At 32.0% G+C, this 13,815-nt stretch overlaps 2 non-coding genes across 2 annotated transcripts; both read right to left on the bottom strand.

The window, feature by feature from the left end:
• Positions 1 to 3,890: 3,890 nt before the first annotated feature.
• trnat-ugu lies at positions 3,891 to 3,963 on the bottom strand. The gene has a single exon. It is a non-coding gene; the product is annotated as a tRNA-Thr (tRNA).
• An 8,461-nt stretch (positions 3,964 to 12,424) lies between these two features.
• trnat-ugu lies at positions 12,425 to 12,497 on the bottom strand. The gene has a single exon. It is a non-coding gene; the product is annotated as a tRNA-Thr (tRNA).
• Positions 12,498 to 13,815: the final 1,318 nt, after the last annotated feature.

The following is a 13,815-nucleotide window of genomic DNA, read 5'->3' as shown; positions in this document are numbered from 1 at the left end:
ATTTGGCCCTCGGGCCTTGAGTTTGACACACGCGAGTAAACACAAACAATGAGTCATGTTTACCGTGTATCACAGCTTTGACACCAAGTTCTTAACAAGTTCGGTATATGGAAGTTTAATGCCAACAAAACTACAGCAGATAGGGCGCCTGGGTAGCTCACCTGGTAGAGCAGGCGCGCATATATAGAGCTTTACTCCTCGACGCAGCAGCCGCGTGTTTGACTCCAGTGTGTGGCCCTTTGCTGCATGTCATTCCCCCTTTCATGTCCTGTGCAAATAAAGGCCTAAAACGCCCCCCAATAAAATCTTTAACTCCACTTTTTAGAGTAAACAGAGAAAATCTGTCAATTAAAAAGGAACTTTACGTGTTTGCTGTGATTGCAGGGAAGCTTTTTATTAATATTAGCTTACACTCTTTGTTCTATTTGTGACCTTCTGACAACTTTTCAAAATCAAGTGTCACAACAAAATGTTTTTAACGTTTGAGATAAATTCTATTAAATAGTGTGGTCAATGATTATGTTTAGTGTTGAAGGGAAACACTGGTTGATCTCAGGTCGTTGGTGGTTATTAAAAAACATGTTCAAATCTGATGTTAGCGAATCGCAGGGAAGGAAAGAGCCATCTCATTTTTTTTTTTCTAGCATACCTATGTTCTCACTCACTGCTCCATATAAGCTTTTTGTTTATTTAAGTTACACATATTGCTGAATGTAAATATTGATGTAATACTCTTTTATAAGATGATGAATATATGCTGTATGTCAACATTTTATATGCTTTATATGTGTAATATTGAGATATTTACTTTTATGTACGTCATAAAATCAAATACTTGTCAAGTAGCTGTAAAACATTTTAATCAGACTGTAATTTAATGTGATATTTAATTTCTTTCTAAAAAAAAACCTCACTTTATAACATAAACAGTCACACTATTTCATAAGGAAAAAGAAAAGTCTGAATACAAGGAATTCCAGGTTTTCATTTTTTTTTTTTAAATCTAATAAATTTATAAATGACGAGTTCAGTTGTGAACCGAATTTCTGGGATATAAATATTTACTTTGTTAGAACAGGGGGGTCAAACTCAACTCCACTAAGGACCAGACATGTTTAGGGTTATTAACATGCTTTTATTTAAGAGAAAAAGTCAAATATGTTGACTGTATTTTTGCATGTCTCCTATAGCTTTCTCACTTACAGTTTGGGCCTCATAAAGCCCCCAAAAAGTTCCTTCAGAAAAAAAGCGCCAAAAACATTGAAAAAAAAGCACCAAAAAATGCAACAAAATTGTCTATAAAAAGCCCCAAGAACGTCAGAAAAATTTGCAAAAACATTGGAAAACGCACCCTAAAGCATTAAAAAAAAAGGTGCTGAAATAAGCAACAAAAAAAACATTGGCAAAAAAGCGCCAAAAATGTCAGAAAAAGTGAAAAAAAAAATCAGAAAAGGCGCAAAAAATGTTGGATAAAGTAGCAAAAACGTTGATAAAAGCGTAAAAAAACACCTAAAGCACTGAAAAGGCGACGAAAACTAGGCAGGCCAAAATTTATTGTGAAGCTAAATTGAAATTCGCAATTTGGACCCAAACTATTTGAAGTTAGCAAATTGAAGTTGCTGTTCCAACAATATTTCATATTATGAGTCTTATTATTATTATTATTTGGTGAACCCTGTTCTCTTTCTGTTTGACTCGACTGCTGGATGATTTTAAGGGTTTTTAAATGTTTTCTGCTCTTCTGAAAGTGTTTTATGGATTTTATTCTGAGAACATTTTGATCATTGTCACCAAGAGGAATACAGGACAAATATTATTATTATATATTATATATATATATATATATATATATATATATATATATATTATTTTGTACTTAAAGATGAACTACATTACATGTTTTGATTGCACATTGACATAACACCAGTTAGATTATTTGATATATGCATATATTGTGATATATAATCATATCTGAAACCTATTTTATAGATATATCACCCAGCCCAAAGAGAATGTAAATGAGTTTTTATAACTTGCTGTCAGGTCGCTGGAAACTGGATTATTAAATGCTAATAAAATATAATTACTAAACAATGGTTGTACGTGTTTGGTTTTCTTTGAGCGACTGATTTTTTTATTTGCACATAATTGTTTAAAATCAGTGACACACTGAACATTTTAAAAAAGGTCATCGTCTTATTACGCTAAACTTATTGTTCAAATTCTACTTGGATTTGGTGATTGTAATTATATTATTGAAAATGCTCTTGTATAGTGTGCCTTTAAAGTGTCCAAAGATTCATAGTGCAGATTAAAAAAAGTCCTAGTATAGTATGTCAAAAAAAATAAAAGTCAGTATAGTATGTTGAAAAAAGTCATAGTATAGTATGTTTTAAAAAGTAAAAAAGTAATATGTCGAAAAAAGTAAAACAAAGTCATAGTATAATATGTTGAACAAAATCATCAGAATCAGAATCAGAAAGGAGTTTATTGCCACAGGAGTTACCCTACCTGGAATTTGTTGGTGCATACATACTCAAACAATTAAAACAAAAATAACAATATATTCAAAAACAGAAAACAATATATACGAAATAGTTGTTTAAGCACTATGTGCAATGGGCAGGTTATGGTAAGTGCAACATGTAAGGGCAGATACATGGATAGATATTTTATTGATCCCCAAGGGGAATTTCAAGAGAGTAATTAGGCCCCAGCAAGAATTGAACTCACGACCCCTGGTTTATAGAGTTATAGTATAGTATGTTTAAAAAAATTAAAAAAGTCATAGTATAGTAAGTCGAAAAAAAGTCATAGTATAATATGTTAAACAAAATAGTCAGAATCAGAAAGGAATTTATTGCCACAGGAGTTACCCTACATGGAATTTATTGGTGCATACATACTCAAACAATTAAACATTAATAAAAAATTACAATAGTATACATAGTATAGTATGTCAAAAAAATTTTTAAAACTAATAGTATAGTATGTCGAAAAAAAGTCATAGTACAGTATGTTTAAAAAATTTAAAAAAAAGTCATAATATAGTATTTTTAAAAAGATGATACTGTCTTTTTTCACTTTTTTTCGACATGCTATACTATGACTTTTTTCAATTTTTTCAATATAGTAAAATGACTTTTTTGCATACATTCTGAAACAATTAAACATTAATACAAAATTACAATATATACAATAGCTGTTTAAGTACTTTGTGCAATAGGCAGGTTATGGTAAGTGCAACGTGTAGTGACTAGGGGCAGATATAGTGATAGTTTGATAGATAATTTATTGATCGATGATGTCGAAAAAAATAAAAAAGTCAGTACAGTATGTCGAAAAAGGACATAGTATAATATGTTAAACAAAGTCATCAGAATCAGAAATATTAATAAAAAATTACAATATATTAAAAAACAGAAAACATAGAAAGTAGCTGATTAAGTAGTTTAAACACTGTGTGCAATGGGCATGTGATGGTAAGTGTGTGTGGTGACTAGGGGCAGATATATGGATAGACTGATACTTTATTGATGCCCAATGGGAAATAGTAAAAAAAAGTTTTAAAAAATCATAGTATAGTATGTCAAAAAAGTTAGAGTAATATAGTTCAAAAAAAGTTTAAAAAAGTCATAGTATAGTATGTCGAAAAAAATCCATAGTATAGTATGTCGAAAGAAATTCATAGTATAACGTGTCGAAAAAAAGTAAAAAAAAGTCATAGTATAGTATGTAAAAAAAAAGTCATAGTATAGTATGTCAAAAAAAAGTTAAAAAAAGTCATAGTATAGTATGTCAAAAAAGTTAAAAAAAAGTCATAGTATAGTATGTCGAAAAAAAGTCATAGTATAGTAATTCAAGAATATAAAAACTTCAAGAGGGTGATTAGGCCCAAGTGAGAATTGAACTCACAATCCCTGGTTTACAAGACCAGTGCTCTAACCACTGAGCTATGGAGCCAGTATTAGTGAAGTTAATAAAAGAAAGTATAGTATGTTTTAAAAAGTAAAAAAAAGTCATAGTATACTAAGTCGAAAAAAGTCGCCTCAGTGTCCTGGAGGTGTACAGATCCTGGAGAGACGGCAGATAGCAGCAAATCAACTTCTTAGCAGAGGGGATGGTACTCTGCAGTCTGCTCTTGTCTTCAGCAGTGGCAGCAGCGTACCAGAAAGTATGATGACGAAAAGCAAAAAAAGTCATGGTATAGTAGTCGAAAAAAGTCATAGTATAGTATGTCGGAAAAAAGTCATAGTATAGTAGTCGAAAAAAGTCATAGTATAGTAGTCGAAATAAAGTTATAGTATAGTATGTCGAAAAAAGTCATAGTATAGTATGTCGAAAAAAGACAGTATAGTATGTTTTAAAAAGTTAAAAAAAAGTCATAGTATACTAAGTCGAAAAAAATCGCCTCAGTGTCCTGGAGGCGTACAGATCCTGGAGAGACGGCAGATAGCAGCAAATCATCTTCTCAGCAGAGGGGATGGTACTCTTCAGTCTGCTCTCGTCTTCAGCAGTGGCAGCAGCGTACCAGAAAGTATGATGACGAAAAGTGAAAAAAAAAGTCATAGTATAGTATGTCGTAAAAAGTACAAAAAAGTCATAGTATAGTAGTCGAAAAAAGTCATAGTATAGTATGTCGAAATAAGTCATAGTATAGTATGTCGGAAAAAAGTCATAGTATAGTAGTCGAAATAAAGTTATAATATAGTATGTCGAAAAAAGTCATAGTATAGTATGTCGAAAAAAGACAGTATAGTATGTTTTAAAAAGTAAAAAAAAAGTCATAGTATACTAAGTCGAAAAAATTCGTCTGGAGAGACGGCAGATAGCAGCAAATCAACTTCTCAGCAGAGGGGATGGTACTCTGCAGTCTGCTCTTGTCTTCAGCAGTGGCTGCAGCGTACCAGAAAGTATGATGACAAAAGTAAAATAAACAAAAGCAAAAAAAGTCATAGTATAGTATGTTGAAAAAAAGTCATGGTATAGTATGTCGAAATAAATTCATGGTATAGTATGTCGAAAAATAGTCATAGTATAGTATGTCGAAAAAAATTCATAGTATAGTATGTTAAAAAAGTTTTAAAAAGTCATAGTATAGTGTGTCTGTGTGGAATGGGCAGGTGATGGTAAGTGTTGTGGTGACTTGAAAAAACGTCATAGTATAGTATGTCGAAAAAAAAGTCATAGTATAGTAATTCAAGGGTATAAAAAGTTCAAGAGAGTGATTAGGCCCCAACTAGATTTGAACTCCCAACCCCTGGTTTACAAGACGAGTGCTTTAACCCCTGAACAGATCCTGGAGAGACAGCAGATAGCAGCAAATCAACTTCTCAGCAGAGGGGATGGTACTCTGCAGTCTGCTCTTGTCTTCAGCAGTGGCAGCAGTGTACCAGAAAGTAGGATGACGAAAAGTAAAAAAGAGTTATAGTATGGTATGTTTAAAAAAATTAAACAAAGTCATAGTATAGTATGATTACATTTTTTTTTAAATGTCATAGTTTAGGAAATCGAAAAAAAAACAGAATTTGTTGGTGCATACATACACAAACAATTAAACATTAATAAAGAATTACAATATCAAAAACAGAAAACATATAGGAAGTAGCTGATTAAGTAGTTTAAACACTGTGTTTACTTACATTACACTGTGTGCAATGTAAGTGTGTGTGGTGACTAGGGGCAGGTATATGGATAGACTGATTTCATATTATAGTATGTTAAAAAAGTTTTAAAAGAAAGTCATGGCATAGTATGTATATGTGGAATGGGCAGGTGATGGTAAGTGTCTGTGGTGACTCGAAAAAACGTCATAGTATAGTAATTCAAGAGTATAAAAAATTCAAGAGAGGGATTAAGCCCCAACAAGAATTGAACTCACAAGCCCTGGTTTACAAGACCAGACTGTTTAAGCATTGTGTGGAATGGGCAGGTGATGGTAAGTTTCAATGGGCAGATAGATGGATACTTTATTGATACCCAAGGGGAAATAGTAAAGAAAAAGTTTTAAAAAATCATAGTATAGTATGTCGAAAAAAAGTTATGGTAATATAGTTCAAAAAAAGTAAAAAAAAGTCATAGTATAATATGTTGAAAAAAGGTCATAGTATAGTATTTTGGAAAAAAGTCTTAGTATAGTAGTCGAAAAAAGTCATAGTATAGTGTGTCAAAAAAGTACAAAAAAGTCATAGTATAGTATGTCGAAAAAAAAGTCATAGTATTGTAATTCAAGAGTATAAAAGGTTCAAGAGAGTGATTAGGCCCCAAATAGAATTGAACTCACAACCCCTGGTTTACAAGAACAGACTGTTTAACCATTGTGTGGAATGGGCAGGTGATAATAAGTGTGTATGGGCAGATAAATGGATACTTTATTGATCCCCAAGGGGAAATTCAAGAGAGTGATTAGGCCCCAGTGAGAATTGAACTCACGACCCCTGAGCTATGAAGCCAGTATTAGTAAAATTTAAAAGTTAAAAAAGACAGTATAGTATGTTTTAAAAAGTTAAAAAAAGTCATAGTATAGTATGTCGAAAAAAGTACAAAAAAGCCATAGTATAGTAGTCGAAAAAAGTCATAGTATAGTATGTCGGAAAAAAGTCATAGTATAGTAGTCGAAAAAAGTCATAGTATAGTATGTTGAAAAAAGTCATAGTATAGTAGTCGAAATAAAGTTATAGAATAGTATGTTGAAAAAAGTCATAGTATAGTATGTCAAAATAAGTCATAGTATAGTATGTCGAAATAAGTCATAGTATAGTATGTCGAAAAAAGTCATAGTATAGTATGTCGGAAAAAAGTCATAGTATAGTAGTCGAAAAAAGTCATAGTATAGTATGTTGAAAAAAGTCATAGTATAGTATGTCGAAATAAAGTTATAGTATAGTATTTTGAAAAAAGTCATAGTATAGTATGTCAAAATAAGTCATAGTATAGTATGTCGAAATAAGTCATAGTATAGTATGTCGAAAAAAGTCATAGTATAGTATGTCGAAAAAAGTCATAGTATAGTATGTCGAAAAAAGTCATAGTATAGTATGTTGAAAAAAGTCATAGTATAGTATGTCAAAATAAGTCATAGTATAGTATGTCGAAATAAGTCATAGTATAGTATGTCGAAAAAAGTCATAGTATAGTAGTCGAAAAAAGTCATAGTATAGTAGTCGAAAAAAGTCATAGTATAGTATGTTGAAAAAAGTCATAGTATAGTAGTCGAAATAAAGTTATAGAATAGTATGTTGAAAAAAGTCATAGTATAGTATGTCAAAATAAGTCATAGTATAGTATGTCGAAATAGAGTCATAGTATAGTATGTCGAAAAAAGTCATAGTATAGTATGTCGGGAAAAAAGTCATAGTATAGTAGTCGAAAAAAGTCATAGTATAGTATGTTGAAAAAAGTCATAGTATAGTATGTCGAAATAAAGTTATAGTATAGTATGTTGAAAAAAGTCATAGTATAGTATGTCAAAATAAGTCATAGTATAGTATGTCGAAATAAGTCATAGTATAGTATGTCGAAAAAAGTCATAGTATAGTAGTCGAAAAAAGTCATAGTATAGTATGTCGAAAAAAGTCATAGTATAGTATGTCGGAAAAAAGTCATAGTATAGTAGTCGAAAAAAAGTCATAGTATAGTATGTTGAAAAAAGTCATAGTATAGTATGTCGAAAAAAAGTTATAGTATAGTATGTTGAAAAAAGTCATAGTATAGTATGTCAAAATAAGTCATAGTATAGTATGTGAAATAAGTCATAGTATAGTATGTCAAAAAAGTCATAGTATAGTAGTCGAAAAAAAGTCATAGTATAGTATGTTGAAAAAAGTCATAGTATAGTATGTCGGAAAAAAGTCATAGTATAGTAGTCAAAATAAAGTTATAGTATAGTATGTGAAAAAAAGTCATAGTATAGTTATGTGGGAAAAAGTCATAGTATAGTAGTCGAAATAAAGTTGTAGTATAGTATGTCGAAAAAAGTCATAGTATAGTATGTCGAAATAAGTCATAGTATAGTATGTCGGAAAAAAGTCATAGTATAGTAGTCGACATAAAGTTATAGTATAGTATGTCGAAAAAAGTCATAGTATAGTATGTCGAAAAATGTCATAGTACAGTATGTCGGACAAAGTCATAGTATAGTATGTCGGAAAAAGTCATAGTATAGTATGTTGGAAAAAAGTCATAGTATAGTGTGTCAAAAAAGTACAAAAAAGATATTGTAGTATACAAGATCAGACTGTTTAAGCATTGTGTGGAATGGGTAGGTGATGGTAAGAGTCAATGATCAGATATAAGGATACTTTATTGATCCCCAAGGGGAAATTCAAGAGACTGACTAGGCCCCAGTAAGAATTGAACTCAAAACCCCTTGTTTACAAGACCAGTGCTCTAACCTCTGAGCTATGGAGACAGTATTAGAAAAATTTAAAAGTAAAAAAAAAGACAGTATAGTATGTTTTAAAAAGTAAAAAAATAAGTCATAGTATACTAAGTCGAAAAAAGTCGCTTCAGTGTCCTAGAGGTGTACAGATCCTGGAGAGACGGCAGAGAGCAGCAAATCAACTTCTCAGCAGAGGGGATGGTACTCTGCAGTCTGCTCTTGTCTTCAGCAGTGGCAGCAGCGTACCAGAAAGTATGATGACGAAAAGCAAAAAAAGTCATAGTATAATATGTTGAAAAAAGGTCATAGTATAGTATTTTGGAAAAAAGTCTTAGTATAGTAGTCGAAAAAAGTCATAGTATAGTGTGTCAAAAAAGTACAAAAAAGTCATAGTATAGTATGTCGAAAAAAAAGTCATAGTATTGTAATTCAAGAGTATAAAAGGTTCAAGAGAGTGATTAGGCCCCAAATAGAATTGAACTCACAACCCCTGGTTTACAAGAACAGACTGTTTAACCATTGTGTGGAATGGGCAGGTGATAATAAGTGTGTATGGGCAGATAAATGGATACTTTATTGATCCCCAAGGGGAAATTCAAGAGAGTGATTAGGAACCAGTGAGAATTGAACTCACGACCCCTGGTTTACAAGAGCAGTGCTCTAACCCCTGAGCTATGAAGCCAGTATTAGTAAAAATTAAAAGTTAAAAAAGACAGTATAGTATGTTTTAAAAAGTTAAAAAAAGTCATAGTATAGTATGTCGAAAAAAGTACAAAAAAGCCATAGTATAGTAGTCGAAGAAAGTCATAGTATAGTATGTCGGAAAAAAGTCATAGTATAGTAGTCGAAAAAAGTCATAGTATAGTATGTTGAAAAAAGTCATAGTATAGTAGTCGAAATAAAGTTATAGAATAGTATGTTGAAAAAAGTCATAGTATAGTATGTCAAAATAAGTCATAGTATAGTATGTCGAAATAAGTCATAGTATAGTATGTCGAAAAAAGTCATAGTATAGTATGTCGGAAAAAAGTCATAGTATAGTAGTCGAAAAAAGTCATAGTATAGTATGTTGAAAAAAAGTCATAGTATAGTATGTCGAAATAAAGTTATATGTATAATATGTTGAAAAAAAGTCATAGTTATAGTATGTCGAAAAAAGTCATAGTATAGTATGTCGAAAATAAAGTTATAGTATAGTATGTTGAAAAAAGTCATAGTATAGTATGTCAAAATAAGTCATAGTATAGTATGTCGAAATAAGTAATAGTATAGTATGTCGAAAAAAGTCATAGTATAGTAGTCGAAAAAAGTCATAGTATAGTATGTTGAAAAAAGTCATAGTATAGTATGTCGGAAAAAAGTCATAGTATAGTAGTCAAAATAAAGTTATAGTATAGTATGTCGAAAAAAGTCATAGTATAGTATGTCGGAAAAAAGTCATAGTATAGTAGTCGAAATAAAGTTGTAGTATAGTATGTCGAAAAAAGTCATAGTATAGTATGTCGAAATAAGTCATAGTATAGTATGTCGGAAAAAAGTCATAGTATAGTAGTCGACATAAAGTTATAGTATAGTATGTCGAAAAAAGTCATAGTATAGTATGTCGAAAAAAGTCATAGTACAGTATGTCGGACAAAGTCATAGTATAGTACGTCGGAAAAAGTCATAGTATAGTATGTTGGAAAAAAGTCATAGTATAGTGTGTCAAAAAAGTACAAAAAAGATATTGTAGTATACAAGATCAGACTGATTAAGCATTGTGTGGAATGGGTAGGTGATGGTAAGAGTCAATGATCAGATATAAGGATACTTTATTGATCCCCAAGGGGAAATTCAAGAGACTGACTAGGCCCCAGTAAGAATTGAACTCAAAACCCCTTGTTTACAAGACCAGTGCTCTAACCTCTGAGCTATGGAGCCAGTATTAGAAAAATTTAAAAGTAAAAAAAAAGACAGTATAGTATGTTTTAAAAAGTAAAAAAATAAGTCATAGTATACTAAGTCGAAAAAAGTCGCTTCAGTGTCCTAGAGGTGTACAGATCCTGGAGAGACGGCAGAGAGCAGCAAATCAACTTCTCAGCAGAGGGGATGGTACTCTGCAGTCTGCTCTTGTCTTCAGCAGTGGCAGCAGCGTACCAGAAAGTATGATGACGAAAAGCAAAAAAAGTCATAGTATAGTATGTTGAAAAAAGTCATAGTATAGTATGTCGAAATAAAGTTATAGTATAATATGTTGAAAAAAGTCATAGTATAGTATGTCAAAATAAGTCATAGTATAGTATGTCGAAATAAGTCATAGTATAGTATGTCGAAAAAAGTCATAGTATAGTAGTCGAAAAAAGTCATAGTATAGTATGTCGAAATAAAGTCATAGTATAGTATGTCGAAATAAAGTTATAGTATAGTATGTTGAAAAAAGTCATAGTATAGTATGTCAAAATAAGTCATAGTATAGTATGTCGAAATAAGTAATAGTATAGTATGTCGAAAAAAGTCATAGTATAGTAGTCGAAAAAAGTCATAGTATAGTATGTCGGAAAAAAGTCATAGTATAGTAGTCGAAATAAAGTTGTAGTATAGTATGTCGAAAAAAGTCATTAGTTATGGTGGTCGGAAAAAGAGTCATAGTATAGTAGTCGAAATAAAGTTGTAGTATAGTATGTCGAAAAAATAAGTCATAGTATAGTATGGCGGGAAAAAAGTCATAGTATAGTAGTTCGACATAAAGTTATAGTATAGTATGTCGAAAAAAGTCATAGTATAGTATGTCAAAAAAAGTCATAGTACAGTATGTCGGACAAAGTCATAGTATGTACCGGGAAAAAGTCATAGTATAGTATGTTGGAAAAAAAAGTCATAGTATAGTGTGTCAAAAAAGTACAAAAAAGATATTGTAGTATACAAGATCAGACTGTTTAAGCATTGTGTGGAATGGGTAGGTGATGGTAAGAGTCAATGATCAGATATAAGGATACTTTAGTTATCCCCAAGGGGAAATTCAAGAGACTGACTAGGCCCCAGTAAGAATTGAACTCAAAACCCCTTGTTTACAAGACCAGTGCTCTAACCTCTGAGCTATGGAGCCAGTATTAGAAAAATTTAAAAGTAAAAAAAAGACAGTATAGTATGTTTTAAAAAGTAAAAAAATAAGTCATAGTATACTAAGTCGAAAAAGTCGCCTACCAGTGTCCTAGAGGTGTACAGATCCTGGAGAGACGGAGAGAGCAGCAAATCAACTTCTCAGCAGAGGGGATGGTACTCTGCAGTCTGCTCTTGTCTTCCGCAATGGCAGCAGCGTACCAGAAAGTATGATGACGAAAAGCAAAAAAAGTCATAGTATAGTATGTTTAAAAAAATTAAATAAAATCATAGTATAGTATGATTACTTCTTTTTTTTTGAAATGTCATAGTATAGGAAGTCGAATAAAAACAGTCATAGTATACTATGTTGAAAAAAGTACAAAAAAGTCATAGTAAAGTAAGTCGAAAAAGGACATAGTATAATATGTTAAACAAAATTATCAGAATCAGAATCAGAAAGGAGTTTATTGCCACAGGAGTTACCCTACGTGGAATTTGTTGGTGCATCCATACTCAAACAATTAAACATTAATAAAGAATTACAATATATTCAAAAGCAGAAAACATATAGAAAGTAGCTGATTAAGAAGTTTAAACACTGTGTGTAATTGGCATGTGATGGTAAGTGTGTGTGGTGACTAGGGGCAGATATATGGATAGACTGATACTTTATTGATACCCAAGGGGAAATAGTAAAAAAAGAGTCTTAAAAAATCATAGTATAGTATGTCAAAAAAAAGTCATAGTATAGTATGTCGGACAAAAAAGTCATAGTATAGCAATTCAAGAGTATAAAAAATTGAAGAGAGAGATTAGACCCCAACTAGATTTGAACTCACAACCCCTGGTTTACAAGACCAGACTGTTTAACCATTGTGTGGAATGGGCAGGTGATGGTAAGTGTCTATGGGCAGATAGATGGATACTTTATTGATCCCCAAGGGGACAATCAAGAGAGTGATTAGGCCCCAGTGAGAATTGAACTCACGACCCCTGGTTTACAAGACCAGTGCTCTAACCCCTGAGCTATGGAGCCAGTATTTGTAAAATTTAAGAGTAAAAAAAAAAAGACAGTATAGTAGGTTTTAAAAAGTAAAAAAAGTCATAGCATACTAAGTCGAAAAAGTCGCCTCAGTGTCCTGGAGGCTGCACAGATCCTGGAGAAAAGGGCAGATAGCAGCAAATCATCTCAGCCGAGGGGATGGTACTCTGCAGTGTGCTCTTGTCTTCAGCAGTGGCTGCAGCGGCACAGAAAGTATGATGACAAAAGTAAAATAAACAAAAGCAAAAAAAGTCATAGTATAGTATGTTGAAAAAAAGTCATAGTATAGTATATAAGAATAAATTCATGGTATAGTATGTCGAAAAAAGTCATAGTATAGTATGTCGAAAGAAATTCATAGTATAGTATGTTAAAAAAGTTTAAAAAAGTCATAGTATAGTGTGTCTGTGTGGAATGGGCAGGTGATGGTAAGTGTTGTGGTGACTTGAAAAAACGTCATAGTATAGTATGTCGAAAAAAAAGTCATAGTATAGTAATTCAAGGGTATAAAAAGTTCAAGAGAGTGAATAGGCCCCAACTAGATTTGAACTCCCAACCCCTGGTTTACAAGACGAGTGCTTTAACCCCTGAACAGATCCTGGAGAGACAGCAGATAGCAGCAAATCAACTTCTCAGCAGAGGGGATGGTACTCTGCAGTCTGCTCTTGTCTTCAGCAGTGGCTGCAGTGTACCAGAAAGTATGATGACAAAAAGTAAAAAATAATAATCGTATAGTATGTTTTAAAAAGTCGAACTAGAATTGATCTCACAACCCCAGGTTTGCAAGACCAGACTGTTTAAGCACTGTGTGGAATGGGCAGGTGATGGTAAGTGTCTCTTGGCAGATAGACGGACACTTTATTGATCCCCAAGGGGAAATTCAAGAGCCACAGGAGTTACCCTACGTGGAATTTGTTGGTGCATCCATACTCAAACAATTAAACATTAATAAAGAATTACAATATATTCAAAAGCAGAAAACATATAGAAAGTAGCTGATTAAGAAGTTTAAACACTGTGTGTAATTGGCATGTGATGGTAAGTGTGTGTGGTGACTAGGGGCAGATATATGGATAGACTGATACTTTATTGATACCCAAGGGGAAATAGTAAAAAAAGAGTCTTAAAAAATCATAGTATAGTACGTCGAAAAAAAGTTACAGTAATATATTTCAAATAAAGTAAAAAAAAAGTCATAGCATAGTATGTCGAAAGAAATTCCTAGTATAGTATGTCAAAAAAAGTAAAAAAGTCATAGTATAGTAATTCGAAAAAAGGCCTAGTATATTTAGTAGAAAAAAAGTCATAGCAT

Source organism: Perca fluviatilis, chromosome 23, assembly GCF_010015445.1.
Source record: "Perca fluviatilis chromosome 23, GENO_Pfluv_1.0, whole genome shotgun sequence".
In the NCBI taxonomy this organism is placed as follows: Eukaryota; Metazoa; Chordata; class Actinopteri; order Perciformes; family Percidae; genus Perca; species Perca fluviatilis.
This window is presented reverse-complemented; position numbering and strand designations above follow the sequence as displayed.